The following is an 8,876-nucleotide window of genomic DNA, read 5'->3' on the forward strand; positions in this document are numbered from 1 at the left end:
TAATACAGCAATACAATGTCAATGTCATTGTCAGAAATATATAACATTAAAGAAATATTAATCTGTATAAATCAACGTTGTGTTGGGTGTGGTGTGCATTAACATACACAAGTTTGTAAACATGTATCAGATTTATAATAACTATAAAACTTTTGAACAATAAAATCAATACATCTTTACGTCTAAATAAGTGATGGTATTAAAAATCTCGAAGGCTATTTATGTGCGTGTGTGTGCGTGTATATGTATACGTGTGTGAACGTACAAAAATGTAAGTCTATGTTTTTTGACAAAACCGTATAAATTACATCCATACGATTGTTCTTTTGCTTTTGTTTTACAACAGCTAAGATGCTGTATGATATAGTAATTTGCTAGTCAACTGTTAGGATGGCGTTAACAGCTGTCTGTGAAGGGTTAGTGTATAGGATCGCATTATGTTGTATAACATCAAAAATCTACGGTTTAAAGATGTTAAAAGCAATGACAGTATTCAGTGAAACATTGTGCCAACATCGATCCATGTGACGTTTACATGAATGGTAAGTCCAGCGTGGCACGACACAACTATGTGCATGTATAAGGTTGAGCCAACATTGGTTCGAAACCAAGATGTTGACTCCACTAAGAATTAATCACCTACACAATGTTCAAAAATTCATTCTGCCCCCCTCCCCCGCAGAAAAGTGGTGTTTTGATGTGCTCGTCATTTAATCTATGAAGAGTATTTTGATAATTTGTAAAGAAATCATTGAGAAATTTATTTGAAATATATTTTCCATGATGTTTTGATGAAGTAATAGAACTGATGTCACAGAGGTTATTTGTAAAATATTTGGAGTGATTACTATAGAGGATGAATTTAAAATGGAATACAAACATGTATTTTAAAGGTCCTGTTTACCGTTGAGAACAGTGATTTAAAAAATGTTCAAGATATCACTTTTGATGCATATTATGTGTAGGTCATTTCGTTGTATCACAAAACATCCCACCATATAAAACGTTTTCAATAAAGCATGAAATATAAGGAGATATCACTATTTTTCTCACTAAACCATGACTGTAGACGGTTTAATCTGGAAACGTTTTTATTATAACTATTGTACACATTTTGTATATCTAAAAATACATAACATCGATGATAAAGGTTCAAATATTTACATTAGTTGTTTCTATCCCTAACGCACATTTAAGAACTATTTAGAAGCACCAATGCTGGGTTTTTGTTTCATATGCGAAAGGAAATGATGCCTTTACGTTAGAATATGAAATTTTGCATACATGTACTTTTTTTCTATTCTTTTGTATAGGAAGTCGCTGGAAACGTCATAATTTGCCTGATTTTCTTGATCGATTATAATTTGTTGAAAATTAGAATGATGCCTTTCTTAAGAAAGTTTTCCTCAATCTTTAACCAATAATATTTTCTTACTTGCCAGGGTTTTTTTTTTTTTTTTTTAAGAAGTTATCTTTAGTTTGGACTTCCCCTTACTTTAGGTTTCAAACACAGACATGTAAATTCATCTATTTCAACGTTTGACGTTGTATCTTAGATCAGCAAAAGTTGTCGATTTCTACAGCCTGGATGCATTAGGATGCGTGCAGAAAATGCACAGAAATTGGTTAGGAAAAACATATAGCACTAATAGTCATATGAGCGGTTGAATTGGCAGAAAGGGATGGAACAAACTTTATGAACATCCCAGCTAGCAGACGGAGGTGAAAAAGACGTCTCAATTTGGTTGCAACTACATGGTCAAAGTTGTCGCAAGTCTTAAAATGACCAGAAAATGACGTAATTTCAACGTCTCTTTGAAACGAATTTATCACGTCATGTTATGGACCTCCTGATGTGTTACGTCAGTTTTCCGACATATTTATTACCTAATATTGGTGACATATTGATGACGTAAAATTTACGTCAATTTTGCGACGTAATTTTTACGTCATAAACACGTATTAATGACGCAATCTACGTTCGTTTGCAACGTATTCATAGCGTTATCTAAATGACGTCTTAATACCGTAATATATACTTTGATTTAGAACGCATTTATGACGTCATATGAGCGACGTATTAACGTGAAATTTTCTTCAGTTTTGAGACGTATTTATGACGTCATATTAGCGACGAACTGAAGACGTAAAATTCAAGCTAATTTTGTGACGTATTATTCACGTCGTATTTATGACGCATAAGTGAAGTAAAATTTACGTTGCTTTGCAACGTATTTATCACATCATATTAATGACGTATTATAACGTGAAATTTAGGCTACACTGTTTTGGGACGTATATATGACGTTATTTTAGCGACATGTGAACGTTATGTTACCGTCAGTTTGCGACGTCTTCGTGACGTCATATAATTAGTCCTACGAATTATAGAGTTTTATAGTTATATCAGTTTGCTTTGCAACGTGTTTATCACGTCATATTAATGACATATCATAACTTTAAATTTACGTTGTTTTGCGACGTATCTATAACTTTGCATTAGCAACATATTAACGTTATGTTCACGTCAATTTTGCGACGTCTTCATGACGTCATATAATTAGGCCTACGAATTATAGTTTTGTAGTTATATCAGTTTGTTTTGCAACGTATTTATCACGTCATAATAATGACGTATTATAACGTTAAATTTATGTTGTTTTGCGACGTATTGATGACGTTATATTAACGACATGTGAGCGTTATGTTCACGTCAGTTTTGCGACGTCTTCATGACGTCATATAATTAGGCCTACGAATTATAGTTTTGTAGTTATATCAGTTTGTTTTGCAACGTATTTATCACGTCATATTAATGACGTATTATGACGTTAAATTTACGTTGTTTTGCGACGTATTTATGACGTTATTATATATAAGCAACATATTAACGTTATGTTTACGTAAGTTTTTCGACATCTTTATAACGTCATATAGTTAGGCCTACTAATTATAGAGTTTTATAGAGTTATATCAGTTTGCTATGCGACATACTGTCGTCAGAATGACGACATTTTCACGTCATTACTGTCGTCAGAAAGACGTCGAAGCTGTCAACAATAAGACGATTTTTTGTTCAAATGGAAGATATAAAAATGACGTCATTATTTAGACTTCAGAAAGGCGCAATAATTGTCGTTTGTTTAACGTAAATAAGCAAAGAAAGCAGACATCATTTAGACGTCTTAAACTGATGCCAGAAAGTCGTATTTCTGCTCTAATGGATGACGTCTAAAAGACGACATATTTGTGACGTCTTTCTGACGTCTGGGTTGTTATACAAATACGTCATAAAGACGTGTAAATTACTAATTTAAAGACTAGACTGACGTCAAAAAAAATCTTTTAGACGAAAATAAACAAAGATACTGGATGTCATATAAACGTTTCAAACTGACGTCAATATGTCGTATTTTTGCTCAAATGGAAGTTGTCCAAAAGACGTCATTGGTGGTCATATAAGAGTCGTCTTAATGACGTGTAAATCACAATTCTAAAAACAAGATGTACGTCAGAACGTCATGACTTTTTAACGTATATTGGAAAAGAAAACAAGGAATACATCTGAAAGACGCCTTTTCTTCAAGAACAAGGGAAATGGACGTGATTTTGACGTCATTTTGAAGTCGTGGCCAGTTGGTTTATCAGTATTTCAGTTTAAGATCTAATAAAGCGCTTGTGAGCACCTCAAGGTACAATCATGATAAAAATCTAACCTACCCTACTCCTGCAAATGTCCTAAGCCTTACATCTACGTCTACCACCTATTCATATATAGTTGCTAGCACTGTTGTATCACGTTTAAGGGGAAAAATTTGTAATGCTTTATGACATGGTTACTAAACTAGGTCACAGCAGGCTCAATCTTGAAATATATAAATATGTGTTCATAAAACACGCTGAAGTTTGAATAACAAACATTTTTTAACAATAGAGTGCACAATTTCTGACACTTTAATGATTATGACCAGAATGTTTACTTTTTCAGACGTGAACAACGACCAGCTGTGACCTCGATTTCAATTTCTTTCAGAATAACTCTTGATTATCATACGTTTTTTACGTTAGCATACACAAAACTTTGCAAGTCAGTAACGATAAACGATATACTGCACACCACACCCACACAAACACATCAGAGATGCCAAGTTCAAAAAACTTTTATGAGTGAGATTTTCATGACTCGGCGTTTTGGCGCTCGCGCGCATGCGCGCGCAAACGAGGAGGGTGTCACCCCTCCCATGGTAGGGAGCTTTTTTGAATTTTTAGCTCTTAATGATGAGATCTGGTGCATACTTAAGTGACTATTTTTTACTAATTTTGAAAGACAAAAGGGAAATATACCTTCAATTGCAACTATCACTTGAATCCTTTGAGCTATGCACTCCTTATTTTTGGCACAAATTGCAGACTTCACCCGATGCGTGAGAAAAATGGGTGCCCTGCGTGAGATCGTGAGACAGGCCCTAAATGCTTGAGTCTCACGCAGAATGCGTGAGACTTGGTAGCTCTGACACATAAACACACAAACACACATTGCACGCACTCGCACATACACACAAAGACTCACACACACAAAGTGCATGGAAGGTGCAATCATTGCACTTTCAGGCGCCCGCCCTCGAGTGTTCGGTGGAAAGAAAACACACACACACACACACACACACACACACACATTGCAACATTGCTGATAGATTCCGTACTTTTGTCCAGGCTTGGTATGGAGCTATATAGGTGACCATAATATGATGGCTATCATCGTTTAACGTATATCAGTTTCCTATAAATGCATATCATAAAAACGCGTAAGTAGCGTCTGTGACTCTATGAACAGATGCTTGATGTTCCAGCTTAATGAAAAGACCTTAAATTTGGCTAATATCGTGTAGATTAATTTTCTTTTGGTTATCCTTCACCATTAGAATAAATGAAATTAATTAATTTTGTGCCAAATAACAACACATTATAAAACGATCATTTCAAGTCGCTTCCACAAATGTGTATTATTACTCATAAACTCATGAACCCACCTGCACATGGGAATCTGATACCAGTTAATGCCAGTTGATTGTTTCTATAATATTATCGATCATGAAGTTTCATAAAAAGTTACGAGTATAACAAGAACTCTAGTTTTGGAGCGCGCGCGGTAACCAGCTAACACGTGTGAATGCGGTTAGTGTTCTTACAAACAAACAAACAAACAAATCAGTGTTTTAATATTCAATCATGAATTATCTTCATCATTTCATTGAATCGACTTACAATAAGGGTGGTAGGCCATGTGGGCACTAAAGGGAGGGATCGAGTAGGATATATTGATAGTCGCAATGCTTTTTAGACTGATGATAATGATGAAGCTGAAAATATGCAAGAGATTTCGTGAAGTTGTTGATGGATTGGTGACATGAAAAAAAATATTGATAGTGCAATATGGTGGAGGATATAATTGCTTGTGGAAATAATGTATGCGATGGTAATACGAGTAGCAATCATGGTGATGATGATGATGATAAGATGATATCCAGTTGTGAAATGATAGTAATGATGTTTATGGTCGATCCCACAGAACTCTTTTCTGTGATCGATCCCTCAGTTTTATAATCTAATTGAAGCAATGATGGTCGTGATGATTGCTTGATATTAAAGGAAACCAAAACCCAAAAGAGAAATATGGATTGAGTGAACGCAGCAACATTAGTAAAAGTTTGAGGAAAATCCGACAACCGATGCAAAAATTATTCATTTTTCTAGTTTTGGTGTTGTAATCACTGGATAAGGAGACTACTAGAGTCCATGACGTCATGTGTGGACAGCAATGTAAAGAAAACATGAAGAGAATTCTACAAAGAAATCATTTTTCATGAAAATTACACATTCCAGCAACTTAACTGATACTGACATAAGTTATGTTAAAGGCAGTAATCATTCCCCCTACTTTCTGAAAGCGGTTTTTATAGTCAAATGTTCTTTCATTACGCAAGAAAAGTGAAAACATGTTTTATGATTTTCTTTATATTTTCTTTATGTTGTTGTCCACACATAATATCATGAACTCAAGTATCCCCTTATCCAGTTGTACCAACATCAAAACGTTAAAAATGCATAACTTTTGCATCTTTTACAATATTGTGCGATTTTCCTTTAACTGTCACTGATGTGCTTTCACTCAATCCACATTTCTCTTTGGGTTTGGGTTTCCTTCACTGATGGTCGTTTTGGTAGAGGTAACGAGGCACTTGATGAAGAGAACTATAGGGTTGGCAATGATAAAGTGAACATCCAAAAATATAGACCTATATATTTATATTGATAGATCAATTCAAACCGTACGTGATACTAGAATTTTAAACGAAAATGAGTTGCTGTTTGCTTTATAAATGCTGTTTCAAAATGCCTTTATAAAGCTGATTTAATTAATATATCAATATAGAGATTTTATCGATCGAAATCAATGATTACTCTCCCCCAGCTTCTCTTCCCCCCCCCCCCCCATCTTCATCTTGGATGTTAGTGCATGAGAATTTAATCATATCTTGATCTACATGAACCTGAACTAAAAAGGAGCCTATACTACGCCTTTCTGAATCATTTCTTTTTAAAGCACAATCATCGTGAGGTTGGAGAAGTATAAACCCAAATTAACCAAGTAGTGTATTCATGTTACCCAATTAGACATAATGCCCACTTCAATCTGATTCTGCGTGGCTTAATAAACATGATCAAAGTTAACAATAGCAATTGCTGCAGTTGTACGCCTACATAGGCCTATATAATACTTATATCATAATTCATTCCAAGCTTAGATTTCCAATTTACTTTTGCAAGATATTGATGAAAACTTCGAGTTTGCATCTTGTACTCCATGACTAAATTTCTCTTTTCTAATGTTTCATCGAGACGCTCAGCGCTTAGAAACATTGTAATAAGCGCTTTATAAATGATATTTATTATTATCATTAACAACGCAAGTCTTGCGAGACAAAACGGAAAGTGTCAGCAGACGGCGAACAAAACCACAGGAATACCAGCAGACGGCAAAGCAGAACGCGATGCCGATGGCGAAATGGAAACACGCACATATACAGAACACACACACACACACACACACACACACACACACACACACACACACACACACAAAGCCGTTGTTATGACAGTTCACAAGGCGGCGTGCCATTCTCACATTCTAATCTGATTCTGTGGTTGGCAGAGGACCATGGTACTGTATACAAGAAAGCAACACAAGTATCGCAACCAACTAGTACTCTAATAGTCTTTGCTCAAGTGCCACAATTGGCAATTTCGACGCGTTAGGGTTACGGAAAAAAAAATCGCGGCCGGTGAGGTGACTGCCGCGGCGCGGCCAGATACCCGAGCATTTTCACTCATGTCGAGGCATGCATGAACATAAATGAATACAACGTGTGGGTGACGATTTCTAACAACTCGTTTGAGGGCGCTAGACAGACCGCGATGGGAGAACCCCAAAAAGCTGTAATCAGCCCCGACCATAGAGCTGTAAGAGAGCTCTATGGCCCCGACCCAGAGGCCTGTGTTGGACAAGTAATAGACTGCTGCATTTTAAGTCGGGGAAATTTTAAACGCTGAACCATGTAGGAACTAACAATCAGACAGAGACAGATGGATAAAACACTCTAAGAAAAGTTCTCGTCTCGCTCTAGATATTTAACCTTTCACAAAAAGTTTTGTCGAAGGCACATTTATAGCAGACTGCATTTTTTCTTTCTCCTCATCTTACTTATCTGCTTCTTTTCAAATACCATAGTGTTCTTTTTTTTCTTTACAATCTTTATTATTTTCTTTTTGCCACATTCGTTATCGTCATCATCTTCTCAATACTCGTTATCATCAATCGACATCATTAAATTTTGGATACTATCTGTTAGATTGCAGAGGAAGGCAAGGAAGTTCCTTTTATCACCGTGTTCAATTAAAATGAAAATGAATAAATGAAATATATATAATATTATATAGGTTTCAAAGTTGAAGATTAGAGTGAAACTTTTTAGCGCTGAAGCACCCCCCCTTTTTTTTTCTTTTTTTGCTTGTTAGTAGATGAAACCCGGAAGTGCCCTCCCTCCACATTTGAAAACGTGGCGCCGTATTATATTCTAATCAATCACATACAGAAAGAAATAGGCACACGTTCAGCCTGTTTTTATCTTACGTAGCATGATAATGACATATTGTGACAGAGTATGATATGCTACTTTATGTGGTAGAGTAGACCATGCAAGAGTGAAATTTGCCAGTGATTATAATGATGATGGTGATATTTGTGATTCACAGCATTTGGTTTGTTTTGATTTGATTTGATTTGATTTGATTTGATTTGATTCATTGGTTCCTGCATTATATCATTGTACATGCAGATACATAAACACGTGTATTGTTGGTGCCATATTATAAGCATTAGTTGTTGTAACAAAATAAGTTTCTTCATTGCCTTTACAATATTTTATGCAGCAATCAAGTTTTTCATTTCCTTTACAATGTACACCAAAACGTATCAGCGATGCATAACATTACGTATAAATTAAGAACGGCGATATTTCCACGAGGAATTTCATATTCAATGCAATTACAATGACATTATGAGATCACTGATATCCAGAGAGCAGCATTGTCTTTACAGCTTCTTCATGAAGAGTATATAGACTTTAAAGTTCGAATTTCAGAAGGAAGAGAGTTCCAAATATCGGGTCCAGTGTGTCTGCTAGATTTCAGAGCCATAACCGTTTTAGGATTTTGTAAATGAAAGTTATCAGATTGTCTAGTGGGATAAGAATGTATGTCCTTGTTTAACTGAAATAATGAGAAAAAAGAAGATGGCAACTGACCGTTAGACAAGC

The sequence above is a fragment of the Diadema setosum genome, chromosome 12, assembly GCF_964275005.1.
Source record: "Diadema setosum chromosome 12, eeDiaSeto1, whole genome shotgun sequence".
NCBI lineage: Eukaryota > Metazoa > Echinodermata > Echinoidea > Diadematoida > Diadematidae > Diadema > Diadema setosum.